Below are 17,330 nucleotides of genomic sequence, written 5' to 3' on the forward strand. Positions count from 1 at the left end.
TTAACCGTTTTGTACATAAAGATTTTTAGATGCGTTACACATATAAACCGTGTCCTAAAGTATACATATATAATAGTGCATGTTTATAAAATTACAGTTGTAATTATAAAATAGCATATTAATATTTTTTTATAATAATAATAATAATTATATTTAGCATGTATATATATATATATATATATATATATATATATATATATATATATATATATATATATAACTGCGATCTAAGTACGTCATGATGCATTGTTTTTTTATGAGACTTGACAAACGACGAGTGGTAACTGTTTATAAATAAGAATTAACTATGGGCACCATAAAATACGCTGTAATACCCCTGGTGCCCCGTGCGTTGCTATTCCTAAGGACTATAATGTTTATGCCTCTTTAAGTGGGTGGTGACCTACTGAGGTATAAACATTTTATGTATAACCACTGTCATATACCATCATACATCCAAGACGTCATGACAGAAGTGGGACAATAGTACCCAAACAGACAACTGAATATATCTTACTAATATAATATAATTATATCTGAACTTTATCTATGCAAGAGAGATATTTAAAAAAATAGATATGAAAGTCTTAATGAGAGTTATAGAAGCCAAAATAATACTTTTTAGAAATTTTATTTCCCTATTTAACTGTATGTTTGTTCCGGTATCACGCAAAAACCACTGCACCAAATTGAATGCGATTTTCGCAGTTCTGTTCCGGAAAATCTAAATAATAAATATCTCCATCTAAAAGTGGTATATTTAATAAAAAGTTTCAAAGTGTGACGTTCAATTGTTTCAGTAATTTTTAATAGATGCCACTGTTAACTTTAATGAAACGGGGGGAAAGGGATTGTTAGTAATGGAGACTAAGAATCCCATTGCTAGCAATATACCCAACCAGGTCGACCTCCTCGCGGTTCCCTCTGGAAACTATCATGCTTAATTCCTTATGAATTCATCATGATGGGCTAACTGGCCTGTTTTCATTCTCATCGATCACCCGTCACTGGTGCCCCGCCAGCGTATCCCGTTAGCGCAGACGGAGTTACCATTCCATTTTCACCCATCAAGAAAAAACTTTAATGAAACTGCATCTGCATTCATGTTGTGCTAACACGTTTTAGGGTATCAATCTTGCCCAATGTCTTGTATATCTATAATAAACTATGTAGATTTTTTTATACAACTTAGAATGGCAAACAAGCTGACGGCCCACCTGATGGAAAGTGGTAACCGTCGCCTATAGACATGAGCAGTACCATGGACATAACAGAGTATACTGTTTCGCCCATGATACCCCCCATGCGTTGCCATTCCTGAGGACTCAGGTGTTATTCCTCTGTACCCAGTAAATTCACGCCATATCATACCCTTCAAACCGAAACCCAGCCATGCGAACACAGCTGCTTCACGGTTGAAACACGAATGGGACAGAGGTACCCAAGCAATCGACTTTTGTACAAAGTCTCGCTCTGTTGTGTTTTTTTCAAAGAAAATAAATAAATAAATACGAAATCCACGTATACGAAGTATCAGGCAAAGAGATATTTTATAATAAAATTTGATGTAAGTATTGATAAATATGGCTGTGCGGTCCCGGCATAGACCTATCCCGTGGGTGTCGTAAGAGCCGACTAAGAGAGGGCGAGGGATGGGCAACAGCGTCCCTCTTAAAACATCACTGAAGCCTAACTGCGGTAGTCGGGGGGAAAGGGGTTGTTAGCAATGGAGTTTGACAGCCCCATTGATAGCAATATGCCCTATCAGGTCGACCTCCACGTGGTTCCCCCTGGAACAATTCTTGTTGAATTCGTCACGATGGGCTAACTGACCTGCTTCATCCTCACCTATCATCCTTCACTGGTGCCCCGCCGGTGTATACCGATAGCGCGGGTGGGGTCACCATTCCATTATCACTCATAAAAAGGATAAAAAAGAACTGCGGTTGTCAATCCACCTGCCAAGCGTGGCAACTACTGGCAAAACCCCCCCAAGGGGGAGGCTTATGTTCAGCAGTGGACGGTTAAAAGATATGAAATGATATGCCAATGATTAATAAATATAATAATCGATATGGTTAACTTTTGTGCAGATATGTTCGCCTTGAGTATCGCATACATGACCATACAAACCGACTAGCAAGCGGCCAGGCTATATAAAGATATGAGACGTGTCAATTTATAAAACCATATGTCTGATGAGTCAGCTGTCTCAGCTGTGAGGTTACTGTAATTATCAACAATTGTACTGTATTTTTTTTTAATGGATGACAATGAAATAGTATTCCCGTCTGCGCTATCGGTATACACTGGCGAAGCCCAGTGAGGGATGATAGGTGAGGATGAAGCAGATCAGTTAGCCCAACGTGGCAAATTCAACAATGAATCAATCACGGTGGTTTCCAGGAGGAAGCCAGAGGAAGACTTTGTAGAAAAGTCGTTTGCTTAGGTACCTCTGTCTTATTCGTGTTTCAACCGGGAAGCAGTTGTGTTTGCATGGCTGTGTTTCGGTTTGAAGGGTAGGACATGACAGTGCATTTACAGGGTACAGAGGAATAACACCTGAGTCCTCAGGAATGGCAACGCATGGGGGGTATCATGGGCGAAACAGTATACTCTGTTATGTCCATGGTACTGCTCATGTCTATAGGCGAGGGTTACCACTTTCCATCAGGTGGACCGTCAGCTTGTTTGGAATAAATAGGATAGTCACACAGCTTGAAACTTGCCTTGTACAACGGATTGTGCACAGGGAAATTGTTCAATATGATGCTCACGGCTTGCCCTCGACAGGGAGTTCACCCTCATACCCTAGAGCTTAGATGGTCGCGTACAGCGCAGTTTCAGAGATGTTTTCTCCCACAAATGCTCAGATTATAAAATTAGCTATTATATATTTAGGTTCTTTCAAGAGACTATAGCATGAAGCTCTTCAAAAACAGGGTACAGAAGTTTCTTCGGAGTTGGCCACGCGCGCGTAATACCCTGATATTGCAGGCGTTCATAGGCTACGGTAATTATTTACCATCAGATGGGTATACTTGTTTGCCACCTCAGTGGTATTAAAAACCTATCAATTATAAAATTACTATCACATTTGGTTCAGAATTAATCACTTTTTATGACTATAAACATACTTAAACGGATAGTGTATACTTCTACAAAGTCGGTTAAAAATATTTGTTAATAAAATAATGTAAACTAGGTTAATTTTAGATGAGTATTATATTACACAGCCGAGTTTTAGCCCCGAATTAGTCCAATTACGTCATTCTGCAGTTTAACTGAACTTCAGTAACAAGATTACAGCGTCCACTCACCCCACGTTGTGTAACTAATTTAATTATATATGTATGTAGGTATCATCGCCGTGTACTCCTGGCATACAATAGGCCACTCCTTCCTTTCCTGTGGGTGTCGTGAATAGGCAACTAAGGGAGGGCGAGGGGTGGGCAGCAGCGTCCCTCTTAAGACATCTCTAAAGCCTAACTGCGGTTGACAACCCACCTGCCAAGCGTTGCAACTACTGGCAAGACTCCCCTTATGGGAAAGACTTATGTCCAGCAGTGGACAGTTAAAAGCTGATATGATGATAATAGAAGATAAGTAAGGAAGAAGGGGAAGGGAGAGACCAAGGCACCATCACACCAAGATTACATCAGGCAGATCAAGCAAGGATTTGGTGTCGTGTCGTATCAAGAGGTGAAGAGACTCGCTGAAAATCGTAGTGAGTGGCAAGAGCTCCACCGACAAGAGTGCAACTTTTAAAAAATAATTAAAGCAATCAAAAGAAACTCTGCTAATATTCAATGGTAGTTAAAATAAAAAAAAAAAACTATTAATTGGAGGTTTTGATTTGATACCAAATGCATTTAGAGAATGGCAGTTTTTGTAAAAATTTCAACAAAATATTTATTTATTTTTATTATTATTTCCTTTTTCTTTTCTTTAAGTAAGTGTCTCTGGCCTTCATTCTAGGAAAATCCTGTGTAATGAAGGTCAGGCTATTTATTTATTTAACTCTTTATTACACCATAAACAAAAATATACATAATTATTTTTTTTTCTATAATATATTTTCTTATTATTGTATTTATTTATTATTACCTGAAGTTTACAGATGATCAAACTCCAACACACTACAGGTAATTACAATTTGTACGTACATGTCAAGTTGTTTACAATAATTAATATTAATAATTAACTATAAAATATTAAGATTGTATTTAATTTTCATAAAATGACAATTCTGTAACTTTAATGCACTATAGCAAATCTTCTTCTTTTCATTTAAGAGTTTCCTCTTGTCGGTGCAACTAATTCATGCATCTTCCTCCAGCCAGCTCTATCCCAGGCCATATCCTTTATCTCCCTATACGACATGACGCCTAGTTTCCTTTATCTGTCCCAAATAGTTAATCCTCGGCCTTCCTCTTCCTCTTTTGCCCTCTATCTTTCCTTCTATTATGCTCTTAAAAAAATCGTCATGTCGTATAAGGTGGCCCAGCATTTTGCCTCTTCTATTCTTTATTATTTCAATCAATGTTCTCTTCTCGTTTACTCTTTTTAGGACTTCCTCGTTCGTTAGTTTTTCTGTCCAGCTTATCCTTTCCATTCTCCTCCATGTCCACATTTCGAATGCCTCAAGCATCTTTCTTTCCTTCTGCGTCATTGTCCATGTTTCACACTGTAGTAAATAGGAAAACGATAATCGTGTATGTCAAAATCAATTTCAACTAAAATGTCAATATATACATAATACTTATTAATTACTTATATAATACATTATATAAGTTTAGAGAAATTTTAATAAACAAAAAACATCAAATTAAAGGTTAAACTGCAAATGAAAAACAATAATACTATCACAAAATGTAGATAATAACAATAATAATATAATTGACTTTTCATTAATTCTATTAAGAGAATATTTATTTATTTACCAGAGGGAGACTTTGTACAAAAGTCGATTGCTTGGGTACCTCTGTCCCATTCGTGTTTCAACTGTGAAGCAATTGTTTTTTTTTTTTATACAACTTAGAATGGCGAACAAGCTGACGGTCCACCTGATGGAAAGTGGTAACCGTCGCCTATAGACATGGGCAGTACCACAGACATAACAGAGTATACTGTTTCGCCCATGATACCCCCCATGCGTTGCCATTCCTGAGGACTTAGGAATTGTGTTTGCATGGCTGTGTTTCAGTTTGAAGGGTGGGATATGGCGTGAATTTACTGGGTACAGAGGAATGGCAACGCATGAGGGGTATCATGGGCGAAACAGTATACTCTGTTATGTCCACGGTACTGCTCATGTCTAAAGGCGACGGTTACCACTTTCCATCAAGTAGGCCGTCAGCTTGTTCGCCATTCTAAGTTGTATAAAAAAAATATCATTTATTACATTAAGAAAACACTTATACCATCTTACGTCTTAATATAAAAATTTACATAATTAATGCACACTTGTAAATGCGTTTACACAAAAAACTAAAGCAAACCAAGCGATCTACGACCGGCCAGCGCCATTTAATGTACTCGTGGCCAGTATTGCTTAATATTTGACGATAGATTGTTCAACTTGACGAGTTTTTCTTCAAAACAAGCGATTAGGCATCATCTCTTTATGTAACAATGTTTTAAGTGACTCTGTAGGTATTACATAGCTCGAAAAATCGCAAACATATAGGGAAGAAAGGTTCTTGAGGGGCAAACGTAGTGTAAAACGAGATAAATAGAAGAGGCGACTAAGAGAGCTTATGATGGACAAAATAGGTAGCAGTGTCCCTCTTAAAACTTCAATAAAGCCAAAATGTGGTTACCAACACGCCTGCCAAGTGTGGCAACTACTGGCACAACCCCCCTTATGGGGGAGGCTATGTTCAGTACTGGACAGTTAATGGCTAATACAACAAGATTTAAATAAACACAAAAGTTATAAGATTTCAAAAAGTAACTGTTGAATTTCTTACCAGTTCTTCTGCGCACCGAAGAGTTACCATCTTCATCCATTAAAAATAAAATAACGCGATATATTAAAAAAAAAAACATCAGATCGAACAGAACCCGGAACCTATTCCACAGCGCAACCTCATTTTTAATCGCCGCACCGCACAGGTCATAATTAGTGCATTATTACTGTCTTGTTAACATTATATCAAGATTGCGTGATACATAACAATGTGCCTAGAGGTTTCATAAGAACAGATCTTGGTTTTGATCTTTATAGTAACTTAATTTTTTTTATACAACTTAGAATGACAAACAAGCTGACGGCCCACCTGATGGAAAGTGGTAACCGTCGCCTATAGACATGAGCAGTACCATGCACATAACAGAGTATACTGTTTCGCCCATGATACCCCCCGTGCGTTGCCATTCCTGAGGACTCAGGTGTTATGGCTCTGTACCCTGTAAATTAAATTTTAAAAGTTGCCCATGACACCAGCAGCGAATGCGCTAAAGTTATGTAAAATATTCACTTCTTACAAAATCACTTCAATATCAACACTTTTTAAAACACGAAAGTGTATTAAAATTTAAACAAACCAATTTAATTTTACAATAGCCTTTTTTTTTACAAAACTAAAAACACCACAGACCTAAATCGAAATAGATAACGCTGGTACGTCAATTGATATAAAAATTGTGTCACTGCTGACGATACTTGCCTACAGTTCGTGATGTTACGATACAAAAACTATTTGTTAACATTAATCTCCTGGGGTAAGGAATTGTTAGTAATGCGATCTACCGGTCTCATTGCAAGCAATATATCCTAACAGGTCGACCTCCACGTGGTTCTCCCTGGAAACCTACGTGGTAAACTTTTGATAAATTCATTACGACGGGCAAACTAACCTGCTTCATCCACACCTATCATCCCTCACTGGTGTCCCGCCAGCGTGTACCGATAGCACAGACGGGGTTACCATTTCACTATCACCCATAAAAAAAAAATACTAATTACCTTCTGTAGTAAATCTTCAAACTCCTCCGATGTTTTTAAGCAACTTTCAAAAGCAAAAGTTTTCAATTTGTTTGTATTTTTTTGCAGACATTCATATGTTACGCAATCATACCACAGAATATTACCTCGTCAAGTATGACGTCATCTTGACAATTGTTTTTTTTTAGTATCAATGAGATTACATATTTTTATTTTCATATTAATTTTGTGACGAATAAACCTGCTGTTTTACTTTAGTTTTAAATAAAAAATTTATCGCTGCGGAGTATTCCGCAAAACAAAACCGACATCAGTCGTGACGAAACCAAATTTACAAATCACTATTGATTTAAAAGCTAAACTACTGAAACGATTTTAATAAAAATTCTATGGAACCAAACTGTAAGTATATACTTTCAGATAAAAAGAGAATCTTTCAAATCGATTTATAATTGAAAGAAAGAAAGAAGAAGAAAGAAAGAAACTTTATTCTACAGAAATATGCGACTACACCCACACAGGGGTAAAAAATAAATTCATATATTAAGAATTATAACAATGAAACTAATCACAATATTTATATATATATATATATATATATATATATATATATATATATATATATAAACAGTTTCATCCAAAATGAGTGTATGTGTGCGTGCGTCGCAATACCTGCAAAATGAGGTGCGTGCTCAGCATTATGCTGTATTGTCAGGGACACTACAGCGCTGATTTCCAGCACGCGCCTCGCCAACCCGCGGGCTCCTATTAATAACAATAATATTTGGATAAGTTGACTAACACAGTTGTGTGCTTAAAGTGTATTGTGTAAAAAAAATGATGGAGTTATAAGGTACCAAATATAAAGTAACAACGGATTCTTGAACCTCCTTTTTTGGAGTATGTTAAAAATGTAGTTACAGTTTAAGTCCGCATATATTTAAAAGATTCTATCCAACTTACAGATCAAAATATACTTGTAAACTTTGAATCAACATACAAATAATTTTACACACTCTCCCACACACATACATTCAAATTACACTCTACACACAGGGAGCACATTATTTCACAATTTTCATTATTGCCAATTGTTATAATTAGATATACTAACTTTATATAAAATCAATATTCTATATGTAGCACTAAAAATTTAGCTGAACTAACATTATACTATGTAATGAGGGTTGAGCGCTGTTGTCTGAGATACAGGTTTTATAACCTAGTTCAGACACAGATGTTTAAACTGATCCAAATGTACAAAAAAAAATGTACTTTGAATCGAAATTAAATCATAATTATTTACACTTCATTAAATGAAATAAATTATATTACCCATTACTTATATATAAAATCCTAAATTAAACATAATCCTAACTTTACTATGAACAAATATAAAATAAAGTCACATTTATCAAAACGGGATGAGTAGTTTAAGCGCTATGTTGGAATATATGTAGACGACGTACTCCAAAATGATACCACTTTTATAGTTCCGCTAGTGTTTTTTTTTATATTTATTTACATAACAAAATTACAGTTATAAGACATTACATTAAGAGATACAAGAATGGTATGCAAAAATTCAAATCATTCTTTTTCTTTTTTTTTTTAATATATTATATGGCTTCTTTCCAGCCATGACCAATATGTAAATAAAAACATACATGTCTGGTAAAAATTTGACCGCACAAATCTGCGACATCTATTTCTGTCAATATCTGTGGGTTAAAATCTATACTTATAATAATAAAAATATAAAACACTATTATTTATATCTATTCGTTGACAATTAGTTGTTGCAACACGCAGTGCGACCGAGTCGAAACGAGTTCCATGTCGATTTCACGCCGAATAACTGAATTATTTTTTTTGTTTATTATATATGGTAAACAACATTTGTTCTTATATATTAATAGATTTTGTTCAAAAACAAAACCTATTTTAATATTAAACCAGTTATTTTAATTGAAAAAACCAATCCACTGAATCACCAGAGGGAGACTTTGTACAAAAGTCGATTGCTTGGGTACCTCTGTCCCATTCGTGTTTCAACCGTGAAGCAGTTGTGTTTGCATGGCTGTGTTTCGATTTGAAGGGTGGGATATGGCGTGAATTTACAGGGTACAGAGGAATAACACCTGAGTCTTCAGGAATGGCAACGCATGGGGGTATCATGAGCGAAACAGTATACTCTGTTATGTCCATGGTACTGCTTATGTCTATAGGCGACGGTTACCACTTTCTATCAGGTGGGCCGTCAGCTTGTTTGCCATTCTAAGTTGTATAAAAAAAAATCGCACAACCACTCTTTGGAATCAACACCCAGCAGTAGTATTTCCGAACCGATACGACATCATAACCTTCAAGAAAAGAGCATATTCCCTTTTTAAAAGGCCGGCAGCACACCTGCAATGCCTCTGGTGTTGCGGCTGATCATGGGCGGGCGGCTAAGGGAAAACGAGGGATGGGCAACAGGGCCCCTCTTGTAACCGTTACCAACAGTATTATATTATCTGTGCCGTTACCAATCCGCCTGCAAATCGTGGCAATTACTAGCAAAACCCCCACAGGAAGAGGCTTATGTTCAACAGTGGACAGTTAAAGGCCGATATGATGATGACGATGATGACCATTTCAATACAAAGACACTGCGATTTCTAGCCATTATTGATTCCATTGTGGCGTCTGTAAATAAATATTGTAAATATTCATCTCATAGCCACTTGTCAACATCATTACTTTCTTTTCCATCAAGTAGGTTAATTTAATTGTACATAGATGTTTCACCTCTTTCTATCTTTCGCACTGGACATACAGACATGACAGCGACGTTTACTTCTCACATTCATTTATGCTGTCATTCTCTCATTATATGAAAATCAATAATATAATCAAGTTGGTTGTTACTTATTTCCTCCAAACAACTACACCATCACAAATGAATCAATTTATTTTTTCTTTGTGCTCACTTAAGAAAGTAAATGTAATTATTACTGATTGCCAGTGAATGCCCTTAGTATAATAAAGTGGTATTACATCGCCACCTTCCGGCTGGGTTGTCAGTGGCGACCTCTGTTCACTGTATAAATATAAACTTCCTACTCGCTATATTTAGCGGACAATAAACATCTAATTAACTATGTTATTAATGACATGGAACCGTCAATTAACAGATATACAAGAGGATGACGAGATTTGAAACGAGTTTGAGTTTAATAATATACTTTATAACGTGGGTTTACACAAGCAATTTGTTTAAATAGATAAGCATTAACTGCGGAATGTATGTAAGCGAATCACTACAAAATAGATGCACCTATTTGACTAGCTCTTTTTTTTTAACCATTTCAAAAAAGAATGAGGTACTCAATTCGGTTGTATTATATAATTCTTTTATGTTTGTTACCTAATACCTCCGTAAATTATGAACAGATTTTCATTTTGACAGACAGCCACCATGTTTCGCAGAGAAGAAAGAGAGAGAGATTGGGCGGAGCGGATAAAAATCCAGTATTTATTACAGATTAAATATTACGAGATTAAATATTATATATTAAGACACTACCGACTAAACTGTCTTTCAAAAAAAAAGTTCACGCTCACTTTGTTTACTTTATCCGAGCAGTAAGTGCTTTATATTATTCTCAATTTCGTGTATAATATAGTATATGTCATATTTGTGTAAGTATATTTGTTATTTATATATATTTATTCGTTTATATATGTAATTTTAGTATGTATGTATATCAACAATTACTAGTACCGCATTCGAGTATTCTGTCACTTCCCTATACTTGACTGGGAGAGAATGCTTGTAGCATTAAGTCCGCCATGTACACATATATGTACTAATGAATAAATAAATAAATATTGTATAATACATAGGTTACTTATTATATTCCAACAGTATCATGGACATGACAGGTTATAATGTAACAAACAAGATACTCCTAATATGTTGCCAGAGACATGCTGGCAACATATTAGGAGCTGCCGTCTTGTTTGCTTATTTACCATTACTTTTTGCAAAAACATAAACTATTACTCCCACAGTTAAGAGGAATCTAATGATACTCCATTTATTATTATCCATCACGCTGTTTACACTACACTTTCACCAAAATTTCGCACATACTCACATCATACATACATACACATTTACATTCAATCTTCTCATAAACGTCACCTTTCTTTCGTTGAAATACAAACTTGCTATACCAAAGTATTAGTAAAAATATTTACAAGACAAAAATTATTATAGTATTGACGAATTTCTTAATGATAAATAATTAAATCGTCGTGTATTTGGGCACCTCTGTCCCATTCGTGTTTCAACCGTGAAGCAGTTGTGTTCGCATGGCTGTGTTTCGGTTTGAAGGGTGGGATATGGCAGTGAATTTACAGGGTACAGAGGAATAACACCTGAGTCCTCAGGAATGGCAACGCATGGGAGGTATAATGGGCGAAACAGTATACTCTGTTATGTCCATGGTACTGCTCATGTCTATAGGCGACGGTTACCACTTTCCATCAGGTGGGCCGTCAGCTTGTTTGCCATTCTAAGTTGTATAAAACAAAACATGTTTTTGTAGCGACGTTTATTATCTCCTCAGGATATAGAGTGCGTTTTCCAAAGGAGATATATCACTTATGTATAAGTGGACTATAGCCACATATTAAGTGCTGCAGCATTTTTCCCCCTAATTATCATCATCTTCATCATCCTACCCTTGACCCAATTCATTTGGGGTCGACGTAATATGTTTTTATCCATATTACAAAAAGATTTGGCTTAGAGTTTTACGAGAGGCCACCTGCCTGACGTCAACCCTCTTTTTCCCCCTAATATAAGTGTAAATATATGTATCATTACCATTAAGTTCCCTTAGATACCTCTTACGACGCCCATGTGAAAGAAAGGGGACCACATGACGATTCTAAGTCATACTTATAATATATCAAGTGATTGATAAACGCGCCGTACCGTATAAAAGACATCAACGGGCATAATGATAAGTACTAGAATGTTTCTTATTATTTTTTTAAATATATGTGTATGTATTTATTTTACGAGCGTAGCTATAAAACGAATCTGTTTTAGAACTGCCAGGAAAACTGCATGTTAAAAGATTTTTATTTTGTTAATCTAATAATAAATAATAAAGGTAAGAACTAAGGTACAATATCGATACAAATAAAGATGTTTCATTTGAACTTATGTTTTCTAGATCTCATATATACATACAAACATACATACATATATAGATACTCCTTATTGTTTCCTCCAAAAATTACAATAATTAACTTATTATAAATACAAACAATTACAAGAAATGATCACAATGAGAAAACAATGGGCGACCTAATCGCTAAAAGCGATCTCTTCCAGGCAACCTTTGGATGGAGAGGAGTAATTATAAAGAATTTGGTGGGAGGCACGATAAAAATTTTAAATGCATATGAAGATATAAACATATATATACATATAAATACATATATACACACTGATACATTAGCGAGAATCAGTTTCTATTTTGGTCAGTCACGAAACGCCTTGACTTAGAAACACGTAAATAAAACTCACTGCATTTTCCAATACCTATGTATTAATATGAACGTAGCAGTCATGCCGGCGACTGAGGTATAAAAATTCATACATAAAACTAAATAAATGTTGTTATCATCCCTTTATGTATGTTTTCTAATCGTACTAGCAATACTAAATATTTTCAATCGATTTCAATAGGCAGGAGGTATCCAATTAGATAGATAGATAGATACTCTTTATCGTTTCCTCCATAAGATTACAATAGTAAACTTATTATAGATACAAACAATTGTATTTATTTTTAAGTTTGTTGCCTCATAACTCCGTTAGTTCCAAACTAATTAATTTTTTTTTATTTGAATATCTTAGATTCGGATAGATAGAGCATCGAGTCTCAAAAACGGATATATATATATATATATATATATATATATATATTAATTAATCTTTAAGTGATGCAATAAAGATTCAACAAATTTAATTCAATTCCGAACAGCCGTTTAAGCATCTTAACAAACTTGTACCTTCATAATACATATTTACAACATTTGTTGAAATAAGTACAAATCACTTATTTTAAATATCGTACTTAAAAACTTATGTACTTAAATCGTATTTCATAGTTCTCAAAAATAGAAGGTCACAAGTAAAAGAAATTTATTGACTCTATAAAGACCGGAGTGGATTAGGTAATTTATATTTAATTCTCGCTGCATACTACGATCACGAAATATAAAAATCTGTTACAATATAAATAAACTGACCTTTTTGTTCGCTATAAATTATTCAGAACATAAATAGAATCATGTGTCAAAAAATTATTACCTCAACTAAGCATACAAGACTGAATATTAAAATTATTTTAAAATTATAAATATACATTGTCAATTATAAATATTACCAGAGGGAGACTTTGTACAAAAGTCGATTGCTTGAGTACCTCTGTCCCATTCGTGTTTCTACCGTGAAGCAGTTGTGTTTGCATGGCTGTATTTCGGTTTGAAGGGTGGGATATGGTGTGAATTTACTGGGTACAAAGGAATAACACCTGAGTCCTCAGGAATAGCAATGCATAGGGGGTATCATGGGCGAAACAGTATACTCTGTGTGGACTTACCACGGTTTTTGCCACTTTTTATTATGTCTTAAGGGGGACGCTGCTGTCTATCCCTAGAACATTAAGTACCCGATTGATCGTTCATAGGAATTTAATTATCAAATCCAGCGCAGGATATACCAACAAAGTTTCAAGTTCAGTTAGTAAATGTTTTTTTTATACAACTTAGTATGGCAAACAAGCTGACGGCCCACCTGACGGAAAGTGGTAACCGTCGCCTATAGACATGAGCAGTACCATGGACATAACAGAGTATACTGTTTCGCCCATGATACCCTCCATTCAAACCGAAACACAGCCATGCAAACACAACTGCTTTACAGTAGAAACACGAATGGGACAGAGGTACCCAAGCAAACGACTTTTGTACAAAGTCTCCCTCTGGTAAATTTATTATACATTTTTAACTACTTAAGTGGGATATTATTTATTTATTTATTTATATACTTTTGTACATTTACTTATAGATATTAGGTTATAGCAAAAACGAATTGTAATCGAAAATAAATAGATATTAATCTAGATAGATATGCGCAGTACCATGGACATAACATTTTTTTTTTATATACCACTGAGGTGGCAAACAAGCATATGGCCCACCTAATGGTAAGCTATTACCTTAACCTATGAGTGTTTCTGTCAAAGTTAGCTACGGCGCCTGTAGACTTTCTACAGATTACACTGTTCACTTGTAGGAAGTAACAAGTCAAGAATACATAATATGTGCTTATTATTCGCGACGTTTCAATGCCGCTCGTCTGAGGTCAAGTAACAAGATCTCGGCCGTTTTAACTAATTCGCTCGCGGTTGACCTTTGTGAGCAGATGTCTTGAGATACACAAATCTGAAGATTGATTACACCTTTTATACTTTGATCGAGCCGCGTTACAATGTTTATGGTGTTGTAAATAGCAGGATTCAGTAATAAAACATATATGTATTTGTAATATAAAATAATAAGTTTAGTTAAAAAAAAATACGAGACATGTCTTATAAAAATCTGACATAGAACAAACTTAAAAATAAAAAATTGTTCTAAAAAACTTCAGTGTCAACAGCCAGTATTTTTTTTTTTGATGGATGAAAATGGTATGGTAACCCCGCCTGCGCTAACGGAATACGCTGGCGGAGCACCAGTGAAGGGTGATAGATGAGAATGAAAACAGGCCAGTCAGCCCATCATGATAAATTCAGCAGGAATTAACCATGATAGTTTCCAGGGGGAATCGCGATGAGGTCGACCTGGTCGGGTATATTGCTAGCAATGGGATCCTCAGTCTCCATTACAAACAATCCCTCTCCTCCAACAGCCAGTATTAAAACTCCAACATATGGACATTTATTGATTATCTACTTTTACGACTTCGTCCGTGGAATTGGCATACGTTTACTGAGCGAGATAAAAACTAGCTTATATATCCTTTTACCTCCCATATAGTACGTATATACTAAATTTGATAGTAGTCTAAATTCTGTAAATTATGTAACATTATATTATAACTTTTAAATTTCCTTTCATTGTACTAGTTTTTGTTAGTACTCAATAATTCTAGATTAATATCTATTTACTTTCGATTGCAATTCGTAAACAGTAATACCGAACAAGACAAATAGACATGATAAAATCCTGGGTTTTTAAGGTTTTTTTTTTTTTAATGTTTTTTTTTTTAAACAAATTAGAATGGCAAACAAGGGGGTGGGCACTATACAATTCCAGGCCCACCCTGTTCAATAAAAGCCTATGCAACTAATCAACAATAATAGTATAGAACATTAACGTTCGTTTCTCTCTACCTACACCGTTAGAAGCATGGCGTGATGATATAATTATTTACATTCATTTCACAATTGTAACACATTACTAAATTACGCTATATTCAAGGAAAGCTGCATCATTTTCGTGACATTTTAAAATAATAATAAAGTAACAAAATAATAATAACATTTGATTTGTTTCATTCTTATTTTTTTCAATTTAACAATACAATAAAATTGGAGAATAAAAACAATATGCCCCGAGTGAGGTTCGAACTCACGACCTCGAGATTATGAGACTCGCGCGCTGCCTACTGCGCTACCGAGGCGATTGCGTAAGGTGTCCAAATTAATATTCAATTCCTACAGAACATTTCATAAAAAATATTAACATGAAATATATATAAGAATCTTAAATAAAATAAAAATATAATATAAAAAAATATAAATATAATAATAAAATCAAATGTGTAATATAAACGAATTTCAAATCCAACATATTAATAGTACAGATAATATAGTTATGGTAAGTAGTTCTTTACATTGTAATAATACTGTACTAGCAATAATGTATAGCCGAAAATTAAAATAGGTTTCTCTGTATGAAAATGTATTTATTGAAAAACAAATGTCAGATCAAATAGGAGTTGAACTTTCATGCTGAGGGTTCCGTACTAAAAATATTATATTTTTTTTTTTTTATTTTCTTTGATAAGAAAAATATTTAAATATGAAGATATAAGATTACCTTAAACATATTGTAAAAGTATTTATTTTATATATAATATATGTATGTATGTATATGTAGACTTTGTACAAAAGTCGATTGCTTGGGTACCTCTGTCCCATTCGTGTTTCAACCGTGAACAGGAAGAAGAACCGAAGAGCAGGCGGGAAACACAGCTGTTGCTTTTTTCAAATATAAGTTAAGTTTACAACAAAAAAAAATATAAATTGACAAAATGATTATCACAAACTTCGTATTGATAACAAAAAAGAAGCTACCAAGCTACAATAAATCACAGTATTCTGATATGGAACCCTAGAAATTGCAATCACCTGCACAAGCCAGGGAATGGTAACTACACCTACTACCCAATTCTATCTGTTCTCCTTTAACCAAAGGTTGTCTGTAAGAGATTGCCCTAGCGATAAGACCGCCTTTTGTACCTTTATGTATATACTAGCGGCCCGTCCCGGCTTCGCATGGGTGGAGAATTTTACAACATTTTAAAAAGTGGTTATTGTGACACAACGATAATAGTTGGACATACAGTGTCGCGACGTTTTTTGTAGTTATTGATATTTTCTTCAATATTGTAAAACATACTTTTGTTTGAAACCAATAGTTTCCGCAGCGCACGCGACCAAAGATTTTATAGCATTTTTTTTGCACTTTGAGTTACGTTACTAAAGTTTTAGTAAGGATCCCTAATCTTTTCTAGCGATAAATATAGCCTATATTACTCAGGGTGAATGTAGCTTTTTAATGGTGAAAGAATTTTTTAAATCAGCTAAGTAGTTTTTGAGTTTATTCATTACAAACATACATACACACAAAAATACAAATTTTTCCTCTTTATAATATTAATGTAAATGTAGATTCCAATGTATACTTTATGTTACTGTATTTCACTTGAATTATTCACTTGTCATTGTATATTTGTTTATATTTATATATTTATAATAAGTTTACTATTGTAATCTTATGGAAGTAACAATAAAGAGTATCTATCTATCTATCTATCTATTTTTGTTTATAGTGCAATAAAGAGTTAAATAAACAAATAAATACACCAATATACTGATTGTCATCACCACCAGGAACCAATAGCCGGCTGCAATTTTGAAAGTGTTTCAAATTAACTTTCAGATTTTAATGATTATCAAAATACAGTTACGTGATGATTACAGATGTGCGTTGCAATTCGTATTATGTTGTTTCTACAAACAATTGC

The 17,330-nt window shown here is 34.5% G+C and overlaps 1 protein-coding gene and 1 non-coding gene across 9 annotated transcripts in view; both read right to left on the bottom strand.

Annotated features, from left to right (window-relative positions):
• LOC113513909 (inaD-like protein) overlaps nt 1–17,330 on the bottom strand; it is a 332,239-nt gene that overhangs the window by 207,145 nt on the left and 107,764 nt on the right. The window lies entirely within an intron of this gene.
• On the bottom strand, nt 15,629–15,701 carry Trnam-cau (transfer RNA methionine (anticodon CAU)). The gene has a single exon. It is a non-coding gene; the product is annotated as a tRNA-Met (tRNA).

Source organism: Galleria mellonella, unplaced genomic scaffold (assembly GCF_026898425.1).
Source record: "Galleria mellonella isolate WM207_F2 unplaced genomic scaffold, CSIRO_AGI_GalMel_v1 utg425, whole genome shotgun sequence".
NCBI lineage: Eukaryota > Metazoa > Arthropoda > Insecta > Lepidoptera > Pyralidae > Galleria > Galleria mellonella.